Genomic DNA, 12625 nt, shown 5'->3' with positions numbered 1-12625 from the left:
TTTTTTTCAAAAAAAAATATCATTAGGTGTTATAATTTAATAATTTAACAGTAGAGTACTAAACACCCTTAAATAGATAGAATGGTGTAAAATGGGAAAATATAATAATTCATCATCAATAATTAAATTAAATCAAATTAATTATCTATTATAGCACTCCTCTTTGTATGATTCATAGAGAATTTAACACTGTCATTAATTTTTTAAATATCGACATCGCAATACTTTTATAAATAAATCAATTATATTATCATTAGAACAAAGTTATTGGATATATATATCACCTTTTTTTAGAATTTATGTGTGTAGAAGAATTTTAGTGAAATATGTTTTATTATATTCCCTTTAATATACCCTCTCTTTAGTTGTTATTAGTCCGCGTGATTCTTAAATATGTAACGTTATGGATCTCAATCGTATATATTCTCGACTTACTTCATGCATTGCAATGATTTTAGAGTGATTTAATGATGTCGCTGTTAAAGCTTATTTTGCTAACTTCCATGATATAGTCGTGTCTCCTTGTATAAATATATTATGTTTGGGATTTGTTCATTCGGGATGGTCTAGTGGCTAGCACATGAGGTATTGTCACCATGAGGTTTGGGGTTCGAATCTCGACAAATGTCTCCCTTATGTGCTAGTCACTATTCCAAAAACTAGTAATCACCCGTGATTCACCTCCTTCGTGTTGGTCCTGGAACGGATTGGCGGGGCGCTGAGGGTAACAAAATATATGTTTTATACCATTCTAATGTCTTTAGGTTGGAAAAGAGCTATATCTTGCTAAAAAGTTAATAGAAAATGCAATATCTGTACGAGTGCAATTAGCGAAATATGATAATGCATCAATTGCACTAAGATATGGTACTTATGGACCAAGGATAGTTTCTCCATCTTCAAGTGGATGAAAAAGATCTTTCTTAATAGCAAGTGATTAAGCAACCATTGGTAAAGGCAATGGATGTGTTTTATCCGTCCCCTCAGATGGGTTTAGTAGCTAGCGCATGAGGTGTTGCCACAATGAGATGTGGGGTTCGAATCTTGGCAAAGCCGAAGTAAATACCTCCCTTATGTGCTAGTCACTATTCCAAAGGCTAGTAGCCGCCCGTGATTTACCTCCTCCGTGTTAGCCCTGGGACGGGTTGACGGGGGCGCTGGGGGCGAGCGTATTCGCCTTTTGCCACAATGGATGTGTTTTATCCATATAGAATCATTTTAGTAATCTTTTTGTCTATGAGGATTAATGAACAAATATTCCTTTTGGTAAATGTTCAATTTGCAATCTAAGATAAAATTTTATCTTTCATCTCAAATCTACTTTTTAAATAATTACAATCTTGTTGAGTTGTAGTCCCTATAAGATTTAGATCATTGGCATATACTGTCATAATTGCAAAACCTTCTTCTATCTTTTTTGTAAAAATGCAAGGACAAATAGCATTATTGGCATAACTTTCTTGTAATAAGTATTCACTTAGACAATTGTACCATATGTGTGTAGAACCGATGCACATGAGAGGGGGGATGAATCACGTGCTCTTAAAAAACTTTTCTTTTTAGAAATATTTAAATCTAAGTACATAGCGGAAAAAGGACTTACTAAGAAATCGAAAGACAGAACACAGTCGATTTTTACTTAGTTCAGAGTCTTTGGTGACTCCTACTCCAAGACTCAGGTCCTTTAGACCTTCCCGATGGATAATTCACTAAAAACATCGCAATAATGTACAAAATGAAATAAAGGACAATGTAACAACCTACACTGGCCTAGCAGCAAAATAAACAACTTAAACTAAATTGTTATAAGCACAAGATCATCAAAGTTGAGAGTGCAAGTGTTGGTGTCTGTCTGCTGGCGGCAATTAGATATAGCAGAGCAGTAGTGCGGTAGCAGCACAACAAATTTCATGTAGTCAGAGCAGCAGAAGGATCGTTGAAACTTGTATGGAAGTTGTTTATAAAGTGGTGGTTGAACATGCCTTTTAAAGAGTGTTGAAGGCGCCTTTAACCTCATCCGAGGTGCCTCCAACCTCAAAACTAATCTCGAAAAGCTTGGTTGCTTATTAGCTCTGCACTCTGTGATTTCTATTTGCACGAGAATGCCTCCTAGCACTCCGAGGTGCCTCCAATGCACCTCTAAGGCTCCTCCCCACAGCGAAATTTTATCCACAAACTTTATCTCTGTGAGGGCGCCTCCAACCTATCCAGGCGCCTTTCACGCAACTCCGAGCCGCCTCTAGCCAACTCCAAGGCGCCTTGATTATTGTTCACCCGAGATTTAATTTTTTTCACTTCACTCTTGCAATACACGTTAGTTCAAATAACAAATATATCCTGTAAAATAGAGTTAACACAATAAAATAAAATAATTATTAATTAGATCTTGTCTTCCTAAAACCAGAATCTAATCAAGATCTCATCTTAGACATCTGAAATAGTTCTAAATTGGACCGCACCTATAGTCCCACCAGGATTCATCCTCACTAAATTACTCTCCTCCAGTGATTCACCTTCACTTACCATTTACAGTCACTTGACTTGTCTCTTGACTCACTAGGTCTTCCTTCCAGTTGTTAGATCTATAAATCCAATTGGACTTCAACCAACTGTCAGTTCCACAAATCCAGCTAGACTTCCTGTTAGATATTATAGGTCTGCATTAGGGCGGCTAAAGGAGGGTGAATAGCCCTGAAACTAGAGTTAGGAAAATCTCTTGCTTTTTGAATTTAGCAAAGATATCAGTTAGTTAAGCATAAATAATGAACATTAAAAGAAATAACAACTTATAAAAATAATAAGTAAGAAGGCTAGAATTTTTACTTGGTTACAACCTAGATGGTTGTTAATCCAAGGCAATTGCAAAGCTCCACTCAAAAGAATCTCCTTTGTTGAAGGCGAAAAAGCCTCTTACACTCTTTGATAGCTCAGAAATTAGCTAGGAATTGATTACAAAAGTTGTTGTTGAATTCCTAGCTCCAATGGACTTTTTATAGCCTCTTGGAAAATGTTACCGTTGGTTAGAGAAGCCTCTAGAGCACTCCAGGGTGCATCCAAGTGGATAAAACTTTATTCGCCATGCAACGATCAATCAACGGCTAACCAACAACTTTTTGTATTTGAGGGTGCCTTCAACTTCCTTGAGGGTGTCTCCATCAAGAGATGTGAGGACGCCTCCAAAGGGGTTGGAGATGTCTTCCACAAAAAAGCGCAAGGGCACCTCTAAAGGGGTTGGAGGCGCCTCGCATCAGGTTGCTGGACCAATTAACCTTCGAAATCGGTTTACTCTTCTTTGGTTGATTCTCCGATCATCCAGAGTTGAACTCACATGAGCAACTCTAACCTTCTCCTCAAGCATACTTCCTCCCTGGCTTCTCGTCTCTCAAATGTAGTGTATGTTCTTCTCGTCCACCGGTGTACTCTTCTGCATCTTCTCGTCCCTCGAATGCACCGAGCCCATCGGCTCCTTTTCCATACCATCCTTCTCGTCCACTACATCTTATGCTCAACTTCCTATGTGCCTAAGCTCCTACACACTCAGACATCAGACACAAGGTATCAAAATCATAGGACATAACTTAACCTAGTTGACCACATGAAAACTAACCCCGAGTACTTACAATCTCTCCATTTTTGACGTGTATCAACTCAAGTTAAGTTAGGGTAAATAAATAATAAAACTATTTAAAAGCATAAATTTATAATTTATTACAAGTAACAAATCTACAATGAAATGGTTACAAAAATTATGTAATTATTATGCAATTACTAATTACCTCCCCTTTAACTTATTCTCTTTCCTCCTTTAATCACATAAAAAAATTAGGGGTAATAAGTGAGAAAAAAAATCTAAAGAAAAATTTTCTAAGGTTGAATGAACCATGAATATTTTAAAATATTTTTCAGAGAATTATTTTACAAATGTTCAAATTTTAGAGATTTTAAAAATAGATTTAATCAAAGTAATTTAAAAATTATTTTTTACATTTCATAAAATACTAAAAAAAAAATCTTATGGTCAAACAGATAGAGAATTATCAAAATAAAAAAATTTATGACAAAAAAATATTTATTTTTTCAGTATGAATATTTTAATCAAGAATAATAATTTTTAAAGTTAAATATATTAAAAATAGAATCTGATATCTAAAAATCGTGATATTTTTTTTAATATGTAAAAATAAATATTTATCTACAGGAAAATTAAAATTTTCAAAAATAATATCTCAATAATTTTTAACTATAAAAATATTATTTTTGATAAATAATTTAGATAATCATGATAGTAAAAAAATATCAAAAAATTTTCTTGTAATAGTAAACATAAATAAATAAAATTTTGTAAAAATAAATATGTAAAATATTTTTAATTTTAAAATATGATTTTTGTTAAAAAATTATAAAAAAATATTTAATGGTTGAAAATTTTTGAATTTTTTTTTGTACTAATGAATAACAATTTTTCACTTAAAAATTAAAATCTAATTAATTTCAAAGAAGTATATAAAATAATTAATATTTTCTTAAACAATAACTAGATTAAACTAAATTTTTATTTTAACATGTATAAAAATTAATTAAATCAAACTAAACATTATTTGGATATCTAATATAAGTTTCCATCTACTAAATTAATAAGTTAGTGTTTTGGAATAAATTTTCGAGTTATTTTTCTAATTTGACCCTATGATTCATAATATATCAATTTAGTCCTCCATTATTTTTAAATTTTGAAGTTGATGAAAAATTTGAACATGCATCATTTTTTTCAATAATTTTATTTGCTCTTTTAGTTTAATATTTTCAATTTTTAGTTTATCAAAATTTTATAAGGGATATGTTTTGGCTAAAATAATTTTTAAGTCTAAATTTTTCCTTTTTAATTTATTATTCTTAGTTTTAAGTGTGCATAAAGATTCAGACATTAATTTTATACCTTCAGAAAGTTTGTTAGAAGGAAGAAGACATACTTCACTTACCGTGTCAATCTCATAATTTGATACTTTCCCTTCATTGTTACTTTCTTCTACAGTGTCTCCCTTTCATCGATGCTCATCTCTAAAGTGCTTTCATCATTGAACCTGTCTGGAATCTAAATCAAATGGACCGTTAGGTGAGATGGATGGAATGTTGACCAAATCGCGATGTTCCGGAGGGGGGGGTATGTTGAGATGACTTCTATGTTGACCAAGTCGTCAAAAGTCCTCTAATCAACGTTACCTAAGCCAGGGATTGGGTCACCCCGGTCCCTGGTACCCTGATGCTGGAGGCAAATCCAATAAATATATAAGTAATAAACTAAGATGTATAATAATTAAATGCATATAGAATAAGAATGTAGAACGTACCCTGGCCCAAGGGGCGCCCTCGGGTAGATCGGTGAGCTGGTCGGGATGCTACTCGAGTTGTCATGACCCAGAATGGTAGATGAACGGGAGTCGGATGTGGAGCTGGGTCTGGCGACGCGAAGCCGAATGCAACGATACGAAATTCGATGCGACCTCAGCACGTAGGCTGGGATATAACATCCGCATGCAAGCCAGGATAAGACATCGACACATAGGTCAGAAGATAATAGCGACACACAGGCAAGGATATGACATCGGCATGTAAGCCGGGATAAGACATCGGCACACAGGTTGGGAGATAATAGCGGCACGTAGATCAGGATATGATAATGACACGTAGGTTGGGACCATAGTTTGCAAAATCGCGATCCGGATCGTAGGATCGTACGATCCTACGATCCAGAAGCCCAAAATCGATCCAGGATCGTGCAGAATCATTTTTGAAGTAGGATCGCAGCAGGATCGGTAGGATCGGTAGGATCGGAACTGGATCGGAGCAGAATCGGAGCAGGATCGATGGAAGCTTTGAGAGGTCATAACTTTTGACTTGGATTAAACCACCGGGTTTATAATATATCAAATCAAATCTCATTCAGAGATCTTTAATAAATTTCAAAGTTTATCCTTAACCATCATATTTCAAACCCAAAAAATATCATTTAAATCCTTTTTGGATGTCTAGAAGATTTTATATTTTTTTTATTATATTTTTTTCATCTTATTAGGGTTTTAAATTATTTAAACATATGTTTAATTATTTTTGAATTAGTTTTTTATCAATAATATTCTGTCATTTCTTTTCTCCAAAATAATGAGTTTTTTGATATCTATTGTTTAGCATTATGTGACATCAACCCGTCTTTAGAAGATTATTTCCAGCATTCATATTTGAATCAAAGGATTCAATAGCTTCTATTATATATGTTAGGTGCTTTGTTGACCTTTATATTGAATTATCTTATAAATCAAGGAAATATTTTTGACATTGAATGTGTTATTATTATTGTATTAATAGAAATTTTATATTCTTTCATTTTATAATATGAAAATATAAATATTATTACTATGTGAGAATGACAATTGAATTACAAGTTAATTTAAATTTATACATGTAGTAATGTAATTTGAGTTGTTGAGTATAAATGATTGCATATATATACAAAATTAGTTGTTTATTTATATGTAAATGAGTTTTTAGGTATTTTTTTCTAATTATTAATCATGTATGATAAGATTTTAAGGATTTTTGGTAGGATCGTACGATTCTACGATCCGATCCTGACCCTAAATCGATTTCTGCGTAGGATCGCGATTCTACAAACTATGGTTGGGACATAATAATGGCTTAAAGGCTACGCTACAATGTCGGAGCACATCAAGAAGGTAAGGCCACAGTGCTCTGGAGGTCGGATCAACACTGAGATGGTACAATAACACAGATCGAAGGTCGAATCCACGTGGGAAGCATATGGTAGTGCGGATCATAGATGGTGAATGTTGGCTGGTCGGATCGAAAGGCGGGAGCACCAAAAGGTCGAATCCAGCAGCGAGCACCGGGGAAGCGACGCCGACGGCTAGGGGCTGCTCACCAAGGGTTATGGAGCGGCGTCGATGAATGACACTATGTTCCCGCATGAGGGACGGTGAGTGACAAGAGGTTATCGCTAAGGAGGGATAGGCACCAGATTGTGTCGTCGATAGGCAAAGGGTTGGCTAATGGTGAGGACTGCGAGATGGAGGAGTTTGATGTGATAACACCATGCCAGCGATGGCTAACTACGGGAGGATGAGAGAAGGCTATCGACAGGCAACTGTCGATGCTAAAAGGGAGAGAAAGACACAACTCGTCGGCATGCACTCGTGCGGCGGCAGTGGCGTACGCCCGTACGACGGCAGAGGCGTGCGTGAATGGGAGAGAGGAGGTGCCGAGGGAGATGGCGTGATGGCGCCGAGGTAGAGAAGGGAGGAGGCGTTGGCGTGCGTGGCTACAGTGGCGACGTCGGGAGGGAGAAAAGGAGGGGAATGGCGGTCTACGCCGACAAGGAGAGGAGTGTGAGGAGGAAGTTGGCTCCCTCCTGTATGTCAGCGGAGAACACACGAAGAACCCTTCCCTTATCTCCTTCACGCATAGTGCCCTAAAAGGGAGCTTATTGTCAAATGACCAAAATACCCCTCTATTTTCCTCTAATTCCTACTAGGTCCTTAAGATATATTCACATCACAAGTCTCCCCTTCAAGTATAGTCGAAGGAGGTGCAAATCCGATTAACTAGACCAAAGCTAACATAAAGCGGATTCGCTCATGAATGCAGAGTCAAATCACTGGGCTTATCGTATAACGACGAACGAGTAGCTGTGACGATGCTGAGTAAGTGACTAAACTAATACCGAGCTCGCAACGAAAAATAGTGTCGACCACAGGTCGAGCAAGTAATTGATCGAATGCCGAGCGGGAGACCAAGCGATATCGAAAAGATGGTCAGGTGTTGCTAAGCAGAGTGATCGGGTGATTATGCAAATGCCACGTAAAAATAGATGCCAACTGGGTGGTGAATGCAGGGCAGAGCGATGAGTGAGTGGCAAGTACCAAGCAGAACAATGAGTGAGACGCGAATGATGAGTGTCAGGCAGAGCGGTGAATGAGGCACGAGCGATGAATGAGATGAATGTCGATCAGGCGACGAGCGTCGAATAGAGCGGCAAGAGAGACCAGCACTTGATAAGGGAAAGAACTCGGCCAACTAGTCCTTGTGCCCTACCGAGAGGTCATTGGCCACGAGATCCCTGCTCGCTTATAACTCGCTATTGGGTGAGAGTCTGGAAAGGCAACCAAGAGAATTCGATCAAACGGCCGAATGTCACCCAGCAGATGCTAAGCGAACGAAAGGACACCAGCGTGCACATAAATGGACCAGAGAGAAAGGCCAAGTAGTTCCGAGCAGGAGATCGAAGAAATATCGATCAAGCATTCGGGAGCATGCCAAGCGGGTGAAAAGACGATGAGCGAACGGTGTCGAGCGTGTGACCGTGAATATGTTAGCTGAGCGACAATAAACCATGACCAGGCGATCGAAAATGTCGACCGAGTGACCAGAGAATCCAACCAGGTGATCCAAAAATACTGATCGGGCAATAGGGAAAATGCCGAGCTGGTCGAAAGATGATGGGCAAGCGGTGTCCAGCGTGCGACTGAGAAAATATTGATCGGACAATCAGGAGAACACCGAGCGGGTGGAAAGACGACGAACGAGCGGTATCGAGTGTGCAGTCGAAAAAATATCGACCGAGCAACAGTAAACCACGACCGAGAAAATGTCGATCGAGCAATAGTAAATCGCGACTGAGAAAATGTCGACCGAGCGATAGTAAATCGTGACCGAGAAAATGTCGATCGAGCGACAGTAAACCGCAACTGAGCAACTAAAAAATGATGACTGGGTGACTATAAAATGCGACCGGATGACCGCAAGGATGTCAAGTAGGTGCAAAGCCTGTGTGCTCGACGAGCTGAGTCAGGCACAAATCTCGAGGGATCAAAAGGCATAACGTCGCTGCACCGAATGGGCGTGAAGCCCATGAGACCGAAGACGAATGCAAGAGGGGACAAAGTCGGGGAGTCGAGTGGGCATGAATCCTGTGAGCCTAGCGGCAAGTGGGAAAAGTGCTAATTGAGAGACAAGTGTCAAGCAGAGCAACGAGTGAAACGCGAATGGTGAGTGTCACGAAGAGGAGCAAAACTCGACCAACTAGTCGTTGCGCCTGACCGAGAGGTTGTTGGTCGCGAGAGCTGTGCTCACTTATAACTCGTGCTGAGACGAGAGTCTGGAAAGCCGACCGAGAAGTCGTTGGTCATGAGTGCATGCTCACTTATAACTCGCGCTGGGCGAGAGTCTAGAATATCGACCGAGAGGTCGTTGGTCGTGAGAGCATGCTCATTTATAACTCGCGCTGGGGCAAGAGTCTTGAATACCGATTGAGAGGTAATTGGTCATGAGAGCATGCTCACTTATAACTCGCGCTGGGATGAGAGTCTGGAATACTGACTGGGAGGTCGTTGGTTGTGAGAGCATGTTCACTTATAACTCGCGCTGGGGTGAGAGTCTGGAACGTTGACCTAGAGGTCGTTGGTCGTGAGAGTATGCTCACTTATAACTCGCACTGGGATGAGAGTCTGGAATGCTGACTGAGAGGTTGTCGGTCGTGAGAGTATGTTCACTTATAACTCGCACTGGGGCGAGAGTCTGGAATGCCGACCGAGAGGTCATTTGTTGTGAGAGCATGCTCACTTATAACTCGTGCTGGGACGAGAGTCTGGAACATCGATACTCCAGTCCAAGACCGGTGGTGATACTCTGGTTCGAGACCAGTGGACATACTCCGGTCCGAGGCCAATGATGATAGTTCAATCCCGAACAGGGGAGGTGAAGCCCTGAAGTCCATAGAAGTAGAACCCGTAGTAATATGAGGGAGCATAGCCTTTATCATACCTGATTGCAAAGTGTTGTTGACCGACTGAGGATCTGACTTGATCCCTCAACTCCTAAATGACTGTGAAGTTGGGGAGAGAAATAGTATCAATCCCTTGACTCCCAAATATCCACGGAGTCAGAGAGAGAATAATCTGACCCCTGACTGTCAAAGGGAGTGAAGCTCATAACAATATAAGGGAGCAGAGTCTGTAGCAATAGAAGGAAACATAGCACCGTGGGTAAAGGGAGCAGAGCTTGTAGACGTAAGAGGATGTAAAACCCCATAGGTGGAGGGTGCAGAGCATATAGTAGTAATAGAGTGCAACGCCTATAGCAGTAAGAGAATGCAGAGCCTCATAGTGAAGGGTGCAGAGCCTAAACACACCTGACCGGGGAGCTGACCCCCTAGTCCCTGATTGGAGAGTAAGGCCCCTAGCCTATAATCAAAGAGTGAAGCACCTAGATCCTGATAGGGAAGTTGTACTGCGAGTCTCTGATTGAGAAGCTATGTCCCTAGTATTTGATCAAGAAGTTGGGTCCCTAATGTTCGATCGGGGAGCTGTGCCCCTAGTGTCCGATCAAAGATCTAAGGCCCTAGTCTTTGATCAAGGAACTAGGATCTTACTCACTTATTAAGGAGTTATAGCAGATCCTATAATCGTAAAAAAGGAGCAGAGTCCATAACGTACATGATTAAGGAGTCGTGCCAACCGGCTAAGGATTTGTCTCGGTCTCTTGACTCTCGAATATCCGTGGAGTCAGGGAAAAAAATATAATGAAAAACTAACCTGTCAACTAGCTGAAACTCCAACTCAATCCCTTGACTCCTGAATACCCATGGAGTGAGAGGAGAAAAATCCTCCGGGACTATGATAATGGACATTGTCCATCTTCATGTTCTAGAACAAGTGAAGAAGATTTCCACAGATGGCACTAAACTTGTGTTTCAGGAACTTTGTATTTTATTGGATGATTACCGGGAACGAATGAAGTTAAAGGTCCCCATCTACTTCTCTGCTGGTATGTCCTATTGAGTTTTTATCTTTCCTTTATTATTATTATTATTATTTGCAGATTGCAATTTTAGGATGAAGAATATCTTGTTTTCCTCATTTCATTTTAGATGGATTCTTGTTTATTTACTATTAATATAGAGCTGTCCTATGCATTTTTAAGTTGAGCTGGGCAGCAAGTGTGATTCATCTCAATCATAAAGATTTGTCCTATTTCTTTATAGAAGGATGTAGGGAAAACTTTCTTTTCACAATGTCACAAAAGAGTCTAAGTAATTAACATGTCCATTCATGCCAGATACTGGAAGGAAATATATAATGTTTGCTATGTGCTTTTTATATCATTGAATTGGTGCAGTATTATTGTATATTATAATGAAAAAATTAACCTGTCAACTAGTTGAAACTTCAACTCAATCCTTTGACTCCTGAATATTCGTGGAGTGAGAGGAGAAAAATCCTTCGGGACTATGATAATGCTAGAGAATCTCCCGATGTTGTCCATCTTCATATTCTAGAACAAGCGAAGAAGATTCCAATAGATGACACTAAACTTATGTTTCAGGAACTTTGCATTTTATTGGATGATTACCGGAAACAAATGAAGTTAAAGGTCCTCATCTACTTCTCTACTGGTATGTCCTTTTGAGTTTTTATCTTTTCTTTATTTTTATTATTATTATTATTATTTTATAGATTGCAATTTTAGGATGAAGAATATCTTGTTTTCCTCATTTCATTTTAGATGGATTCTTGTTTATTAATATAGAGCTGTCCTATGCATTTTTAATTTGAGCTGGGCAGCAAGTGTGATTCATCTCAATCATAAAGATTTGTCCTATTTCTTTATAGAAGGATGTAGGGAAAACTTTCTTTTCACAATGTCACAAAAGAGTCTAAGTAATTAACATGTCCATGTTGAATTTTGTTTTTAAATTCAAAGCATTTTTTTTTAGTGTTTTTAGTCCCACATTGCTAAGTGGAGAAGCTTGGAAGGGCTTATATAGGAAGTCCTTCCATCCTTGCTTAGCAATGATAAGAGGACCTACACGCATGCGCCGGCCAAGCCCAAATCGAGTGGATTTGGGGGGTTCGAGCCGGAAATCCATAAATCGGACGTCACATGCGCGATTAACGCGCGCAGGAGGGGTGCAAATCCCCAGCCCGTGGGCCTTGCGCTCACGGGCGGCCCGGTCTGTTTTTGCTGGTTTGGTTCAGTCTGAACCAAACCAGTTTGGTTTCCGGTTCTGGTTCGATCTGAACCAAAACCAAACCAGAGTTTGGTTCCGCGCGTGAGGAAGCGAAGCAGCGCTTCGGTTCTGTCCGCGTCGCATGAGGATGCGAAACAACGCATCCGCTCGTGAGAAGAGGAAGCAGAAGCAAAGTGTGCGTCCCTTCCTCTGCACTGCTTCGAGTGTATAAATACACTTCCTCACTTCCTTCTCAACTCACTCCAGAAAGCAAAGCATTCCTTCTCCCTTGCTTTCTACTTCTTCTTCTTCGATCCGAGGTTGAGTCCAAGTGTGGCGCTCGTTTTGGAGTGCACCTACGAGCGACGCGAGCGGTTGTCGGATCTTGGGAGGATTTTGCCGGAGAGCCTCTGCACCGTGGGCGGCAATCAATTCTCTAAAGACAGTCGGCACGTCCGACGCTTCGACCGGAGATACACAATTTCTTAACCCTTACTGTTATTAACGTTTATTGCATGCTCGTCGTTTATTGGTGCAATTATAGATTACTGCATTAGTGTAATTAGTTCTATTACAATCACTACAATTTTAGAGAATTGATTGTAG

This window comes from Zingiber officinale, chromosome 6B (genome assembly GCF_018446385.1).
Source record: "Zingiber officinale cultivar Zhangliang chromosome 6B, Zo_v1.1, whole genome shotgun sequence".
Taxonomy (NCBI): Eukaryota; Viridiplantae; Streptophyta; class Magnoliopsida; order Zingiberales; family Zingiberaceae; genus Zingiber; species Zingiber officinale.
The sequence above is the reverse complement of the archived record's forward strand: the minus strand, read 5'-3'. Positions refer to the sequence as shown.